General features: G+C 50.0%; 1 protein-coding gene across 2 annotated transcripts in view; it reads left to right on the top strand.

Moving 5' to 3' along the window:
* Positions 1 to 16995, top strand: part of esama (endothelial cell adhesion molecule a) — a 31966-nt gene that overhangs the window by 7235 nt on the left and 7736 nt on the right. The window contains exon 1 of one of the 2 annotated variants that reach the window (XM_067229031.1): positions 15645 to 15716. The exons of the other annotated variant lie outside the window; for it this stretch is intronic. The gene's annotated coding sequence lies outside the window, so the exon portion shown is untranslated. Of the gene's footprint in view, positions 1 to 15644; positions 15717 to 16995 lie in introns of those variants that run through there. 2 annotated transcript variants of the gene reach the window in all.

Here is a 16995-nt window from a genome sequence, read left to right as displayed (position 1 = left end):
ACACACGTTCATATGCACACACAACACAGAGACAGTCTTTCTCACACACTCATTCCTTCGCCATAGGATAATTATATTACACACCACCTGTGATGTTGAACAGATATTTCTGCGATCAAAACTCCACGTAGAGAAAAGGAGGGGAAAAAAGTCTAATTGCATTTTCCTGAGAGGGTGTGATGGTGTATGCAGTCGCAGCACAGCCGCCAGTCTTGTGGAAAAACTCATTATATCCACACTATTAGGCCGAGCCCTACAGAGCTGCAGGCAATGTTAGCTGGCTCAGTGGGGCAGAGCTAGTGATCAAGAGGCACTGTGGGTAGAAGAGAAGAAGAGACCACAACACAGTCCCCTCTCTGCTCGCCACACACTCGCACGCCAGCCACACCAACACGCCACGCGCACACACACACACACACACACATATTCATACCATCAGCCATCCCACAAGCTCCTAGCATCATCTGTCCTGGCCGGACCTGTGGTCTAGCCTCTGTGATGTCACTTCCTGCCCAGGAGAATCCACCTGTTACCAGTTTTCCGGCCTGCACTTCTCCGCTCTCTTTTCCTTCCTTCCTTCCTTTTTCCCTCTCCTCTCTTCCTCCTTGTCCTTGCTCCTTTCTCTAACCCTACTCTTCAAGTCCTCCATCGCTGTTGTCCTTTCATCTTTCTTCTACCTCTTACATACACTCTCCCTCATCTCTCTCTCTGTCTCCCTCATCTCTCTCTCTCTGCTCAGCCTCTTCCAGCTCCACCTAGCTATTTTTTTCCATGCCTCTTCCAGCTCCACCTAGCTATTTTTTTCCATGCCTCCCCCTCTCCCCCTCCCTCCCACCCTCCCTCCCTCCCTCTCCCCAGAGGGCTGGAGCTCAAGCATCTCATCAGCACATCTCAGGTCAGCGCCGGGGTCAGAGAGAGAAGGACTGCTCATTACACTGAGAACCAGAAGAGAATGGGTGTAGAGAGAGAGTGTTTGTGTGATGTGTGTCATGTGGGATGCTGAGAGTGTGTGTGGACACAGTGTGTGTGCCCGTGTGTATTATTGGTTTTCATGTTTATATATAGCATCACTCTCTCCAGGGCCTCTTTTCTTGGTGGCCCTCTCAGTTTGCTCTCAACCCCCCGCTCACGTCTCCCCGCTCACGTCTCCCTTGTCCCCCCCCCCCCCGTCTCTCCCAGCCCTGCCTGGGTCCTGGGTAATTATGGGATTTCATCCCAGCTCTCTCACAGCACTCTGCTGAGAGGTGGAGGATGTTATTATTTTTGATGACACTCTCAGAGGTACAGTTTCTCACCTCAGACTGTAATTATTGTTTACTGAAGACGTCCCTGGACGCTCTGCTGGGTACAGAATCTCTGTTAATAATGACTCACGAAACTCATGAACTCACGAAACATGATATATCTTCAATTTATGTCTTCCTGTCATCGGCTGTGGAAGTCTTCTTTATTAAATGATACAGTTGTGTTGTGCGTCGAAGTGACAACAGCCGTGAGCACAGCGCAGAGCCTCAAGTGGTTCTGCTGTTCCCAAAACACTTTGACGTTCACACAAATGTACAAATGTGTTTTCCACGGCCTTTGCCAGAGGAAGAATTCTGGCTAGTTTCTCAACAGTGTCTCCAATGTCTATCTCTGCCATTGCCGCGAGTGGACAATTAACCCCACAAGCATGAAACAGCCACTAAAAGGCATTGATCGTGGTAGTTGTGCCTTCAGGGGGTCGTTTCCTGTGGATGACTGTGGTCCAGGTTGATGTTGCGAGGACTTTTCAACAGCTTTGAACTTCCTGGTTCCTGGTGTTGAGTGAGCAACACCCTGTAGTTTCTCCAAAGATGAGCAGGTGTGAAAATATAAAAAATACATACAAAATATGCTAATGAGGCAACATTGTTCTCCTTCACCCTGCTTGGTGTCCACCTCTTCTGCTGGGAAAGTGAGGAGGACATACATCACATCGCTGGACATTCCTATGCTCCTGCTCTCTGTATGCTCATGAGGCACAAAGGCAGCAAGGCAGAGCTCTGTATGCTCACAAGGCACAAAGACAGCGAGGCAGAACGCTCGGGGAGAGCGACTCAATAATCTCCCAGGATGTCTTTGAAGAGGTGGAAATATTTTAAACTGAATGCTAAACAGGATCTATCAGGATTAAGTCTGGATTTTGATGCAGTCTTAGCTTAGCATGACAAACGTTTTTTGGAGGGAAGAGAAATATGGAAATGGTGACGTTACATTAACCGCTGTACAGAATAATACTCTTTCTTCATGGTAAACTTCCTATTTCCTGTATGTTGGGCGTGTTTAAAGTCCCTGCCTTTCTAGGTAAACGGAAATAGGAACTGGAAGGCATATGAAATCTCATAATTGCCAATAACAGTTTCAGACTGCCACATGCTGCGCTTAACACGCATTTCTTTTTGCTAAATATCTGTTTTTCAATGCAGAGCTGCACCATTAGTGCAGCGTTTCGGCCGTGAATAGATCTGTCGCATGCTCTGTGTTCGTTTCAAAGCTTTCTGCCGTTGACATTTTCAACATCATTAGGGACTGTTCATTACTCCCATTGATTAGTCTGGGAGGTCCAGGCTGTGAGTGCATTAACCTGCAGCTGGGGACAAGTGGGGACTCTTCATTTGGGTTCCTCCTAACCCTAACCCACCTCCTACTTACCCTCCAGGAATAAACAGGAACAAATGTCTGTCATTGACAGGCGTTTTGGTTTGTGACAGGGAGAGCGTGTAGTCTTGAGGGAGAGGCAGGTTTGTGACAGGGAGAGCGTGTAGTCTTGAGGGAGAGGCAGGCTGGATAAGGTGGAGGGCAGTGGGGAGCAGTGTTGCTGTCCAGACAGGCAGCTTGAGGGTGCAGGTGTAGCGTGTATGAACAGAGAGGCCTTCTGACCCAGAGCCTAAGGCCTGGACGAACACCCAGCCTGTGTTCTCTTGGGTCCAGCTGCTATGCTCCGCTTCAGAGGAACTCACCAGACAGGAGGTGAGGCTGAGGACATGTGGAATACCCTCTCACACCTGCTTCATGGTGATCTGCTGGTCTGGACATCTGGAATCGCAGTTGAAGGGCCAGGGTCAATAGCAAAATAATACCTTAGCAATCACAGAGCAGATGTCCAGGGGTCGTTCAGAGACCATCTAGTCAGTCTCTCCATCTCCCCTGCATCTTGTCAGTTGACATCACCAGCATCATCAGATGATCGTGTGATCCATAACTGTTCTCCTGAGTTCCTCCTCGTCGCTCTACTTCCTCTGCTGTCACGGAAAGATTATCATCTTTTGTCAGACTTGATATCAATACACACACACACACACACACACACAGTCAGGACTCATCACTGAGGAACATCAGTGTCTGTGTAATGAGTTTTCTCATGACAACACCTCGCACACACCCACACTCACTCACCTCGGCCTGCCACTAGGGAAGACCTGGGTGCGTGGAGGAGGAAAACATCAGACCAGCCGCGCTGACGACATCCTCGTCTGGCTTAAAGCACGTGTGTAGTTTCATCTGTAGAGGATGTGTCTTCCCCTTCCTGTAGATCATCAACTCTCAATGAACCAGCCCAGCACCCTTGTTACACTGCAGATACACACGTTACCCTCCATGTAAAGGTGTGTTTGTGTGTATATATATATAGAATATTATCTATCCATAGCTGAGAGAGTGATCAGAGCAGTGATCCGGGCGAGGCCTGCACAGACCCACACAGGTGTGCAACACTTGCTGCAGGTGTGTGTGCAACACTAGGATGCAACACTGCCTGGTAGAGCTGCAGATTCAACTTGTTTAATGGAGCCTGTAAGGGTTAAGGTTAGGACTGCGAGGATTAGACTGGGATTATGGAGGAGTTGCGACATATCAGCAAATTAGAGAGCATTAATCTGAGAAACAGACCAAGCTGTAGTGTGCAACTGGACAGCAGAGTGCGCGTGTCTGAGAGTGTGTGTGTGTGTGTGTCTGAGTGTGTCTGAGAGTGTGTGTGTGTGTGTCTGAGAGTGTGTGTGTGTGTCTGAGAGTGTGTGTCTGAGAGTGTGATATTTTACGTTCTACATGTGTTCCAGTTAGGTCACCAGCGAAAAACACCAGGAGAGATTACCTTGTTATAACATAATGCTGTGCTAAATCCACACATTTCCACAATGCCCAGGGACTTCTGAAATCGAGGAAGGGAAATTTGCCTTCACACCGGCAACTGTAAGGGAAATTAAGCCTTCTTTCCAGTGAAGCAATATTCTCTAAATCCCAGTTTGTGACCATGCATGAAATTGTATGTATTTCCCCAGGATTTTCTGTGTTTGGTGAGGAGAGAGTTTTCTGGCAGTGCAGCTGATTGTTCAGCAGTGTGAGGAGCCATCAGCCTGCTCAGGGAAGATAAATCACACACTCTGGACAGGAGCATGGGCCATCATAGTCAACACACACACATACTTAACACACACACCTAACACATACCTAACACACATACTAAACCTGCACTAGTGCACATTCTATTTCTGGTGGCAGAATGTAGGTAAATCTCATGCCACTCAAATCCACATGACTGACTGTGCAGCTCTACAGAGAGAGAGAACATCTGAGCTATGATTTATTAATGCCTCAAGGATGTGTGAGTGTGTGTGTGTGTGTGTGTGTGTGTGTGTGTGTGTGTTTGTGGGGGGTGTTCTTAACCTGCCTAATCTTCACCTTCAACCTTTATCTCGTTCTAACACTAATTCTAACCCTGATCCCTAAACCCTTTACACCCTGGAAACAACACTTGAAGTTGTGGTGCCCAAGAAAACGTCCCTACAACGGCTCTCATGTCTTAGTCTCCTAGTTCAGAGTTGACTTCTGGACCAGACAAGGGTAGTTCAACAAGACCACACACACCCACATCATACAAGCACTACACACACAAATACAACACCACACACCAGTGCATTGCAACCATTTTGACCAAGCTAGCAGCACAAACTCTAGCCTCTCATATTACAGGGCTGGCTTGGAAAAGGTTTCTGAGTGGCTGGCAGGGTGCGTCTAAGCTGTGAAAATTTTAATTTGTTTTCAGCTGAGGCTGGATGGGCAGGCCACCCTGCTTCACCTGCTGTGAAGGAAGATTCACACGAACCTGCAGAAGGAAGAGGAGTAATTATAGCCTCCCCAGCAGAGGGCTGGTCTGGGCACAGCACTGTGGGCTTCTCCCAGCGCTAGACTGGATTTTAAACATGCACTGTAATCATAAACACACTTTGTAAGAGTCCAACAATGACTGCTTGTCCAGAGTGGAAGGTGAGCACGCTGGAGTCTGTTGCATTATGCACAAGATGGAGGTTATTCTGCTGCTCTGTTGTCTGCTCTGCTCAGACGGTTCATCTGCCTTCTTCTACTCTTGTCTTTAAAGAAACAAAACATCCACAACTAGATAACTTTGTGTGTTTATATTCTTCATCAAAGTGTTTATCAAAGCTACCTTCTCACTCTCTTTCTCACTCTCTCCCTGTCTCTCTCTCTTTCACCCCCTCTCCCTGTCTCTGTCTCTCTCTATCTCTCTCTCTCCGTCTCTCTGTCTCTCTGGTCTGCTCTGGTCCTGGTGTTTGTGTTCAGACCACTCAGGGACGAGAGTTTTCAACTGGGGAACTACATGCATTATTTCACAGGCAGAATGACAGCATCAGAAACAGGCTTGAAATTCCAGCAGATATTTGGGTATCAGCAGGGTGTGTGTGTGTGTGTGTGTGTGTGTGTGTGTGTGTGTGTGTGTGTGTGTGTGTGTGTGTGTGTGTGTGTGTGTGTGTGTGTGTGTGTGTGTGTGTGTGTGTGTGTGTGTGTGTGTGTGTGTGTGTGTGTGTGTGTGTGTGTGTGTGTGTGTGTGTGTGTGTGTGCGTGCGTGTGTGTGTGCGTATCAGGCACATAGCCTGGGCTCCCCTGTGAGGTAGTCTGTCCTGCTCACAGCGGGGCAACACAGACTCGTGCTGTACGGATGTCAGGTCTGAGGCGACCAGCAGTAGTATTAGAGACTGTCATGATCCCTGAAGGAAGTGACGTCATGATCCTTGAAGGAAGTGACGTCATGATCCCTGAAGGGAAGTGACACACTACAGCTTTTATCGAGCCGGAAAACGTTTGATTCACAAACGATCTGTGGATTAAGCATGTGCACAATGAGGATATGTGATATGGTTGAGGACGGCATGTTGGAGCTCTTTAATCACTCTAGTCCACCGTGGTGTTTACATTCAACCCTTTCCTTCAAGTCTACAGCTTCATTAACAAACAAACTGCAACCAGACTGAGATACCCGCGGTTCTTCCTAGTGGAAGAAGTTTTTTTTAATGACTTTGCACATGGTTCCAGCACCTGCTTGTGCCTCTCTCCTCCCTGCTTCTTTGAAGATTCAGTTTGATGTGAGGGAATATACCCATGAGGAGGTCTGCTGAGGCCGTGTGTGAAGCCTGTTCTAGCGACAGCCGGGTGTTTGAGGTGGTGAGCAGGTCTGGATGGGTTAAGTGGATTCTTCTCGTGGTCAAAGTGCAGTCTCGTCTAGGTAGACTGACCTCACGCTCATTAATATGTAGATAGAAAGGGATGGAATTTAACTGAGCGGTTGTAAACCTTTCAGAGCGAACATCTCCATGACGATGTTGGTGCGTAACAGAGCACTGCACGTGGCTGTACTGGGATGTAAACCACTGATAACTAAACCAGGAGCCCTTTCAGACAAGCGCCCTTTTCAAATTGTTTTCCACTGAATGCATCATTCTGAGCCAGTAGATTTAGAAAACGAGGGAAATGGCTCAGGGTGGGGCGAGAGAGAAAGGGAGTGAAGGGGGAGAGAGGGAGAAGAAGAATGGATTGCTGTGCTGCCTATAAACAGGAAGAGACGCTGGCTGTGTCCTCTTCCTTTTCCCTAACACACCACTTCCCCTCCAGCAGCCTGGCTCTCCCAGATAAGACCCTGTACAGCATTCCTCTTCCCTCCCTCCCTCCCTCTCCTCCCCCCTCCCCTGTCCAGCTCTCTCCCCGTCCTCCACCAATTCCAGCCCTGTTGTGATCGTCCCCTGATAAAGGCCGCCCGTCCCAAGCTGCAGCAACATAAATAAATTCATCTTGTTGTCGAGGCGCCCTTCCTTCCCTCCTCTCCTATCAGCCCATAGACAGAAGAGGCCTGCGGTGAAGAGCATCTTTCTGAGACCGAGCAGCCACATGACATGTTGAAAAGGCTGAGAGTAGTTGTGGAGATTGGAAGCTGTGGAGGAATGATTTTTAAAAATCTAATTTGGGAGATAGGGAGCTTTGTTACTTAGTGTGCAGGTGGATGGTACGTTGTGTGACTCCAAACTAAGACACCTTCCCTAGAAGACGTCCTGTCTCTCTGCTGTGAGGAAGCTGTGGTCAGATGGAAGGGTAGGTGAGGCAGTTTCAGACCCAGGATGAAGGTACTAGGTCAACAGTTCCAGACCCAGGATGAAGGTACTAGGTCAACAGTTCCAGACCCAGGATGAAGGTACTAGGTCAACAGTTCCAGACCCAGGATGAGGGTACTAGGTCAACAGTTCCAGCCGTAGAGCCCAACAAAGGAGCTGAGAGGAAATGTGAAGCCTGTGTCTGACTACTCCTCCCTTCCTTCCTGCAACCGGAGCCCCGCTGTGGAGGAGAGACACTAGCTAACAGGGGGGGGGGGGGAGTTAGTGGGTGTGAGTTTGTGCACAAGCATGTGTGTGTGTGTGTGTGGGGGGTGCTTATCTGTGTGTGTGTGTTGTCAGTAACTCTAGTCCAGCTCCATTCAGGACGCAGCAGAGAGAGAGCGGTTCATGCCTGTCATTCAGCACGGACCCACTGACACCAGAAGCTGCTTCTCAGGAGACACAAAGAGCCCTTTCACAGCAGGCCCTACCTGGGGCAGCTCCACCACCCGGCCCCTCCCCCGGCCCCTCCCCCGGCCCCTCCCCCGGCCCCCGCCACGCCAGCCTCCCCTGGAGGAAGCTGTGCCAGGGGAGGGGCCGGGGGGGGAGAGGAGAGAGAACGTTTGGGATTTGGAACAGGAGAAGAGACTAGGAGGCTTTTTAAGGGAACTTTTAGAGTCGTTCCTCCTCCGAAATCACACAACAGAATTGAATCTCCTCCTCCTGCTCGTGCTAGGCTGGGTGGGCCTTTACTTCAGTCTGTCTTCAGTAGAAAAGACACCTGGAGAATCACCCAGACAACAAGACAGTCATGTAGTGCACCTCTGTGTGTGGATCTCACCTGACTCCACCCCTCCCCTCTCCTCGCCCCGCCTGCAGACTAGCTTGTCGTCAGCGCAGGCCTAGCATGCTAGGCTGCCACAGCAGAGAGATTGCGCCTCTTGGGACATGAAGTTAATTAATAAATCATTTGAGTTTTTGGTTTCAGTTTATAAATTATTCAGGGGAGATCAATCTAGTCAGTTGAAGACTTTAAACACATACGGATGTTATCTATATCGATCGAAAGTTTTACATTGAAGGAAACATCATAAGTTTTCCCCCCTTTAAACCAGCGGGCAACTGATTGGTCATGGGGACAAGCCTAACTATTCAGATCCAAGTCCCACTGATTTGGGTAAATTACTACCACCAAGATTCCAGATTATTTCCATGTTGCCCGACCGTCATGTGTCTGTAGTGTTTAGACAGTACTCAGAAGCCTTTGTGGTTCCAAAACAGGTCTACGTCTTAACTGACATGAGCTCATATTTCTGCCATCTTGTGACTTCCCAGAGCAAGTAAACTATTAGTCATTTATATTTTAGCTGTGTATGAGTGTGTGTGTGTTTGCGTGTGTGTTTGCGTGTGTGTGTGTGTGCTTACGTGTACACATTCCGGTTGGGATTCATCTCTCTAAGTCCCACTGTGCCTGGGGCCATCCTGGTCTCTGTAGGGGTGTCACCTTCAGAGACGCGCTGGAGGCTGATGGGATTAGGAGCGTGGAGGCTTACTGGGCACAGGCCTGGCTTGTTCCATCACCCAATCTCACAGAGTGCAACAAGAGACCTTTGAGTAGAGGGGTGACCATGTTGCCAAACTCTACACACACACACATCACATCTCCTCTTGATCACAGTCATCTTCGAGATCTTCTAGATGTTTCCTCCCTCTGGGTTCTCCTGCACCGTACCACAGCTCCTCCGTGTTAGAGGAATCCAGCGATGTTTCTGTGTGTTGGTCTGCAGTGGTCTGCAGTGGTCTGCAGTGGTCTACAGATATCTTGTGGTCTGCAGTGGTCTACAGGTCTGCAGTGGTCTGCAGTGGTCTACAGGTCTGCAGTGGTCTACAGTTCTCCCTTACCCTGCATCCAGTCAGATGCAACCTGGTGTCTCTAAAGACCCAAGAACCACCTCCCTCCAGTGAAACACAAGCATGTCGACAGGAACACGGAGCCGCAGAGGGAAGATTCACAGTCCTTCTTACAGCATGAAACAAGGCCTGTCTGCCTTTCGTTGTTCTTCATAAAGCACCCTTACTGAGGTGCGTAAATCAGGTACTCCTCTTTCCCTCTCTTGACTCAGGAGAAGATGTTATCAGTTAGCCTAAACAGTCACATTCCTTAACATTTACAACATGTATACTTTGTTCCAATTCCTCAACATAAAGTATTAAATCATAGAGCACCGAGTGCTGTCTCAGTGATGTGTGGAGGCCTACACATTCCTGTCTAGGTCACATCATTCTGGTCAATGACCTCTGGAGCATTTATAAACCATCAAATAAACAAGCTTATTCTCACCTCATCAAATAAAGAGAAACACTTCCAAGGTTGATCTGGTCGTTCATCAACACCTGCCACACAGGACCAGAAGTAGACGCTTATGTTGAACTCTTCAGTCCAGTTTGACAGTCCTGGTCTGAGGAATGGTGGATCACACTCAGCCTGTGTTCATGAGGACTGGTGGATCACACTCAGCCTGTGTTCATGAGGACTGAGAAAAGCCACTCTGGATGTCACCTCGTCATGGAGCGTTAATCTCCCACCATGTGGACTTCCCTCTACACTCGTCCTCTCAGGCTGTGGACATCTCTATCTTTAGCTGCTCTGTCATCTTTGGACTGTGGCCAGATCAACATGGACAGTGGTATTTTCCCATAAACAATTCCTCAAAATCCAAAAAGATTGTGCTATCATAGACTAGTGTCCTCAAACACTCTGCCCATGTGCAACAAAGTCAGGCTGATCATTCAGCAAGGATAAATCTGTATTCATTTATCAACAATAGTTTGTTTTTGTGTTTTGTTCACACAAAAGAATCCAGAGCCTCTACGTAATATACATTATTTTGAGTTCACCTTGCCTGGTAGAGGTGGCTACTTACTGACCCTTGATCTTCTGATGTACTGTCTATAAGTACTGTTTGTACGTCAGTTTGGCTAACAGTGTCTGCTGGATGAGAAAGATGTAAATATAAGCTGGTCTCTCTCTGGGCAGACCTGGTCTCTCACTGGGCAGACCTGGTCTCTCACTGGGCAGACCTGGTCTCTCTCTGGGCAGACCTGGTCTCTCTCTGGGCAGACCTGGTCCCTCACTGGGCAGAGCTGCTTCCTCTCGTCCTCGGGGCTGCTCCGTCAGTGGAGGGCTTCCCCGTGGCGTGAGACTCGACCCCTGCCACAGGAAGAGTAACCGCAGCAACAGGAAGTGGCTTGTCATAAACAGGAAGTGGCTTGTCATAAATACGTGCGCTGCAGCCAGCAGGCTTCAGGGCTACTGTTTGTCTCTCTGACCCTCGAGGTCTCCAATTAGGACTCAGATAGGGAGGATGTTTACGTCCTAATATGGTCATGGCGACCCACATGGAAACCTGAGGCGCTGAAGTTGTTGAGGGGGTAAAGTTGAAGTTGTAGAAGTCTCTGGACTGTTGTGTGTGTTGTGCGTGTGTTGTTTGAGTGTGTGTGTGCCTCTTGTTCATGTGTTCTTGCTGTTTCTTGGTGCTCTGGACTGTGTTTGTCGCAGTGGGCCGCTTTCAGCTCGGGTTAAGAGCTGCAATCCTTCTGTCCAGTCCAGTCCAGACGTGTTTACAGAGAGCGTCACTAAACCGATGTGACGGCGTGTGGGAACACCAGTAAGCCCCAGGGGATGCTGGGTAATCCAGCCCAGAGTTCCAGGGCCCTGTGCTCTCTCTACTACTGAGCCTCGGAAGAACATGACTATTTTTAGGGTTCATCATTTTTAGGTCTTTTCCTGGCTCAGCCTCAGAACAAAAACATATCCTGTGGCATGTGGAATTTTGCTCAGACACTTACAAAATATATTTTGTTTCTATAACCATGAGATGGAAAAAACAACAACCCCGAAAGTGACATCACTGAGTGACATCACTGAGTGCATCTCTGAGGGTGTTTGTAAATAGAACAGGTTCAGTTAGCATTGAAACATGCGTGTCTTGCATAGCAACATAGCCCTTATCAGTGTTTCACATCAGCGAAGGATTAATGACTTGTCATCGCCCCCCTCCCCTCATCGCCTCCCTCTTGCCCTGCCAGGGGAGCAAAACACAAGCCTCTTAATTACTAAACTCCTTATCAAAATTCACGAGTTTCTGTTAAACATTTCTGTTTAACATAATTCAGGTTTGGCTTAGTGCTGTGCTGGCGGGGGGAGGTGTGTATAGCAGGAGAGGAGAGGAGTGTGTATAGCAGGAGAGGAGAGTGTATAGCAGGAGAGGAGTGTGTATAGCAGGAGAGGAGTGTGTATAGCAGGAGAGGAGTGTGTATAGCAGGAGAGGAGTGTGTATAGCAGGAGAGGAGAGTGTATAGCAGGAGAGGAGAGGAGTGTGTATAGCAGGAGAGGAGTGTGTATAGCAGGAGAGGAGAGTGTATAGCAGGAGAGGAGTGTGTAGAGAGGTGTGCTGTTGTATCCCTGTTGAGTTCAGTATTCACAGCTACAACAAAGCCACAAGGCCCTTCATGTCCAGGGCCTCATCCCAGTCATGCTGTCCCTGCCTGGCTCCTCCCCCACCTGAGCCCCTCTCCTCCCTGAGGACCCCCTGCCAGGGGGGCCCGCTCCACACCCCCCTGCCAGGGCCCCGCTCCACACCCCCCTGCCAGGGCCCCGCTCCACACCCCCCTGCCAGGGGGGCCCGCTCCACACCCCCCTGCCAGGGCCCCGCTCCACACCGCCCTGCCAGGGGGGCCCGCTCCACACCCCCCTGCCAGGGCCCCGCTCCACACCGCCCTGCCAGGGGGGCCCGCTCCACACCCCCCTGCCAGGGCCCCGCTCCACACCGCCCTGCCAGGGGGGCCCGCTCCACACCCCCCTGGCAGGGCGGTGTGGAGCGGGGCCCTGGCAGGGGGGCCCGCTCCACACCCCCCTGCCAGGGCCCCGCTCCACACCGCCCTGCCAGGGGGGCCCGCTCCACACCCCCCTGCCAGGGCCCCGCTCCACACCCCCCTGCCAGGGCCCCGCTCCACACCCCCCTGCCAGGGCCCCGCTCCACACCCCCCTGCCAGGGCCCCGCTCCACACCCAGGATCAGAGAGGGCTGGCTCTGCTCTGGTATAGCTCAGTGGGTCTAGTATGGCGGTATGAGTGTAGATCAGTGGTTAGAGGGTTTGACTGCTGATTGAGAGGTCACAGGTTCAAATTCCCCCCCTTCCCCTGTAAGTTGATTGTGACGAAGGCCTCAGCTAAATGGATCCAGTATTATTATCTAGTCCCCTGGGATACAACACCAGAGGACTGCTGCTAATATCAAGTCTGAAGGTGTCCCTGTCTCTCTGGCTCCCTGTGCAGAGGAATACCCAATCACTGGCACACACACGTCAAAACAATCCCTCTCCCTTGACAGCTTTTGATTCCACTGTAACAACCACACACACACAGACTGTACACACACACTAACACAACAACAGGCTAGTCCCTGGGCCAGCTGCCAGATGAGGGAAAATGAAATCAGAACAGGGATATGAGCCCTTCAGATTGAAGGTTAGCAGGTTGCCAGGTTTGTGTGTCACTGATCGCTACGACAGATTGTATCCAGTCTCCCTCTCCCTGCAGATCAGCCCAGCGGGGGGGGGGGAGACATGGGGGGATAACAATGGGGTAAATTCATCATGGTAATCCAGTGGTATCTGAAGGGATTGTCACCTGCCACCTTTCAGTATTGTGCAGCTTGATCCGCTCCCTCCAGCTGTTGTGTGGACAGGAGGGTCCTGGAGCAGAGAGAGGGGAGGAAACACACCAGCAGCACCTCGGACACCTCCTCGAAACTCCTCCCCTCTGACACCTCCTCGAAACTCCTCCCCTCTGACACCTCCTCGAAACTCCTCCCCTCTGACACCTCCTCGAAACTCCTCCCCTCCACTCTGACACCTCCTCTAAACTCCACACCTCCTCTACCCTCTGACACCTCCTCTAAACTCCACACCTCCTCTACCCTCTGACACCTCCTCTAAACTCCACACCTCTACCCTCTGACACCTCCTCTAAACACAGGAAAGCATTTCCCAGTATGATTGTTTGAAGCCAGGTGCTCACGGTACAGACTGTGTGTAAGAGTGTGTGTGTGAGAGTGTGTGTGAGAGTGTGTATGTGAGAGTGTGAGCGTGTGTGTGTGTGAGAGTGTGTATGTGAGAGTGTGAGCGTGTGTGTGTGAGAGTGTGTGTGTGAAAGTGTGTGTGTGAGAGTGTGTGTGTGAGAGTGTGTGTGTGAGAGTGTGTGTGTGAGAGTGTGTGTGTGAGAGTGTGTGTGTGAGCTTGCTGTGTGACCTCTGTCACTGTGTCATCTGCTATTTCTGGGCTTGAGCACTATCAGGAGACTCAGCGTTTTCCTCTTGGCCATTGTCTGCACAAAGCAAAGGAAATGTGCTTGTGTGGGTGTGTTTGTATTTGTTTGCGTGTATGTGTGTGAGTGTGTGTGAGAGCGAGTGTGTGTGTGAGCGTGGATATGTGTGAGTGTGTGTGATTTCACCCATAGAGGATGCTGAGTTCAGTGTTTTGCAGCAGTAAGGACAGTTTGTGGTAAATGTTCCCATCCTTTCGCCTCTCTTCCAGCGTCATCATCCTGTGTTGCCGAGTGACCAGTGTGTGAAATGACTGCTCTGTTGGCTTGTCCACTTACTACTTTTGTGGTTGAAACTGTATTGAAATTATAAAAAATGTCCAGTTGATTTATTCCAGAGCAGCGGTTTCTTATCAATGTGTCTCACAAGGAGCCTCAAAGTAACTGGCTGTTGGATTGTGTTGGTTAATACTCCCTCTCTATCCTAGACGCCCCCTCTCTCTCCCAGATGCCCCCTCTCTCTCGCTCCCTCAATCAGATGAGCTGCTCCATCATGCTCCCATTAACCTCCAGCCTGCTGCCCTATATCCCCATCAACAGCTCCACTCACACTGCACACTCACACACTCACACACACACACACGCTCTCACACACATGTGGAGATGAACTCTCACACACAGATGTGTACTGGTATCCAGTAGCTACAGCAGCTTCCTGTCAGAGTGCCGGGGAGGGAGCCAGGGAGAGAGACTGATGAAGACAGGAGGCCTGGAGGGGCGGATCACATGGAGAATACTACAGTACTGCTGTCTGCTGCTGAGAGGGTGTGTGTGTGGGGGGGGGGGAGGAGGGGGGGAGAGGGTGTGTGTGTGTGGGGGGGGGGGGGGAGAGGGGGGGGGAGGAGGAGGGGGGGGGGGCGGTGGCATGATCATTTTTTCTTCCACAAGGTCACAGGTGTTGGATAATCTTCCTCTCTTTAACTCACAAACAACTTTCCTTCTGACTGGAACTGCCCTGAGTTATCTTAGATATGTGTGTGTGTTTGAATGCGTGTGTGTGTTTGAGTGTGTGTGTTTGAGTGTGTGTCTGTGTGCTTGCCAAGAGATACCAATGCAATCTTTTGTGTGTACAATTTACATACTGTACTGGATGTAACTGTAGAGAGATTTCTAGAAACCACATTTGCTGACTTCCACTACTATTGCAACATCTATTTTGCTGTAGAGCCTTGAGGAGATTCAGTAGAGACATATGCAGTCATATAATATGATGATGATTATATAACAAACTAGTTCTTGTACATCTGTCATCTGCAGTTTGTGTTTGTCCACAGCTCTCAGAGCTTGTGATAAGCGAGTCTTTGATGTGCGTAATAAGTTCTGATCTGAGATCTGCTGGGACCAGTTCAGTGGGATCTCTACCAGACTCTAACTGGCGTGAGAGTGTGGTGTTTCTCCACGACGCCCAGATCAGCCGTGTGTGTGTCGCACAGCTGTCCTCAGAAGACTGGAGCACTGGCTTTATCACCCAGGAGTCCTTCTGATCCTCCCCACAGATTACAATCTCTCTCTCTTTAACTCCTATCTCTCTCTCTCTCTTCCCCATTCATCTCTCTGATGTCTTTGCATTCATCTTTTCCTCTGATTCCTATCAACACCCCACCCCCCCCACACACACACACACACACTTGGGATAATCAGCACTGTGGTACTGATAAGTTTGATGAAAGTCCAATTGATTTCTCTCATCACACGTTCCACTGTCAGCCTCTGGGACTTCCAAGAGACGTGAAGTTTGCTTCAACATCAACACCAGCTTTCTACAGCCTTCCTTTCTTCCATCGATAAGACCTGGGAGGGAGTGTGTTCTCCACCCAGCGCTCCTCTCAACATGAAAGACCTCACGGAAGCTACAACGCTAATAAACAAACTAAATAAACCGTCAGAAGGTTGCAGCTAGTTCTTAATCTACCAACTCAGAAACCTCCATAAAAGGTAAACAGATCTCATCCGTCTTCCTGCAATTAAGATCTGCTTACTTGAGCTTGACAGCATCCTCCACCTCTCCCCTCTGCATGCTAAGCTGCTGTGTCCCCAGGGCAGGGCAGGGAGGGCCCTCTCTCACACACACACACACACACACACACACACACACACACCCTCACACACACACACACACACACCAGTGCCTAAGGTCTTGTCACGCATGCACATTGAGAGTTTACTCTGATCACATGCTTGGTAGATTCTGCTCTTCCTGTCTCAGACAGTCCTCTCTCACTGTGACTCCTCCTCTAGAGTAGTGCTGGTACAGGATCATTGCTGACAGCCAAAAGCCCAAAATGAACAACTTAAATCAGACTTGTTCAGATTATCCACAAACCCACACATATTCACACACACACACTCATTCACGCATTCACACACACAAACAAACACACACATGCCCGCACGCACACGTACCCACACACATGCCCGCACACACATTCACACCATCATCACAACACTCACATCCTTCTTCTAGTTCTTCATTCCATCCAGGAATGCAGAACACGCTCCACGCCTCCAGATGAGGTCGGAACAAATTGAGCTTCACATCGTTAAACTCTTCTGGGCGAGAGAGAGATGGATTGAGAGAAAGAGAGAGTGACTTGTTGTGGGTATGGTGAATTCATAGTTTCATATTTACCCCATCCCATGCCCTCTCCTCCTTCCTGTCCTCTGAGGTCCACGCTGGGGTACATCCCTGCACAACATCCTTCCTCCTCGCTGAAAAAGCCTTGAGGTTGAAGAATGAAAAGCTCTTTAGCAACGTCACATTCAACCAGACCACAACCCCCTCTCCTCCTCTTCCTCTCCCTCTCCCTCTCCTCCTCCTCCTCCTCCTCTCCCTCTCCCTCTCCTCCTCTCCCTCTCCTCCTCCTTCTCTCCCTCTCCTCCTCCTCTCTCTCTCCTCCTTCTCTCCCTCTCCTCCTCTCCCTCTCCCTCTCCTCCTCCTCTCCCTCTCCCTCTCCTCCTCCTTCTCTCCCTCTCCCTCTCCTCCTCCTTCTCTCCCTCTCCTGTCCCTCTCCTCCTCTCCTTCTCTCCCTCTCCTCTCCTCCTCTCCCTCTCCCTCTCCTCCTCCAGTCTCTCTGTCCACTCAGCCTCAAAAGCTTTCTTTTCAATGAGGTCATTGTTACAAGAAATAAGCATATTTTCTCTAAAGACTGCATTAGCACCATTGATCCTTGACCCTCCCTTCAGACCTCTGATCCATCTACTCATCCATCCCCTC

Source organism: Osmerus mordax, chromosome 25, assembly GCF_038355195.1.
Source record: "Osmerus mordax isolate fOsmMor3 chromosome 25, fOsmMor3.pri, whole genome shotgun sequence".
Taxonomy (NCBI): domain Eukaryota; kingdom Metazoa; phylum Chordata; class Actinopteri; order Osmeriformes; family Osmeridae; genus Osmerus; species Osmerus mordax.
Note: the sequence above shows the minus strand (reverse complement) of the source record. Positions and strands in the feature narration are given on the sequence as shown.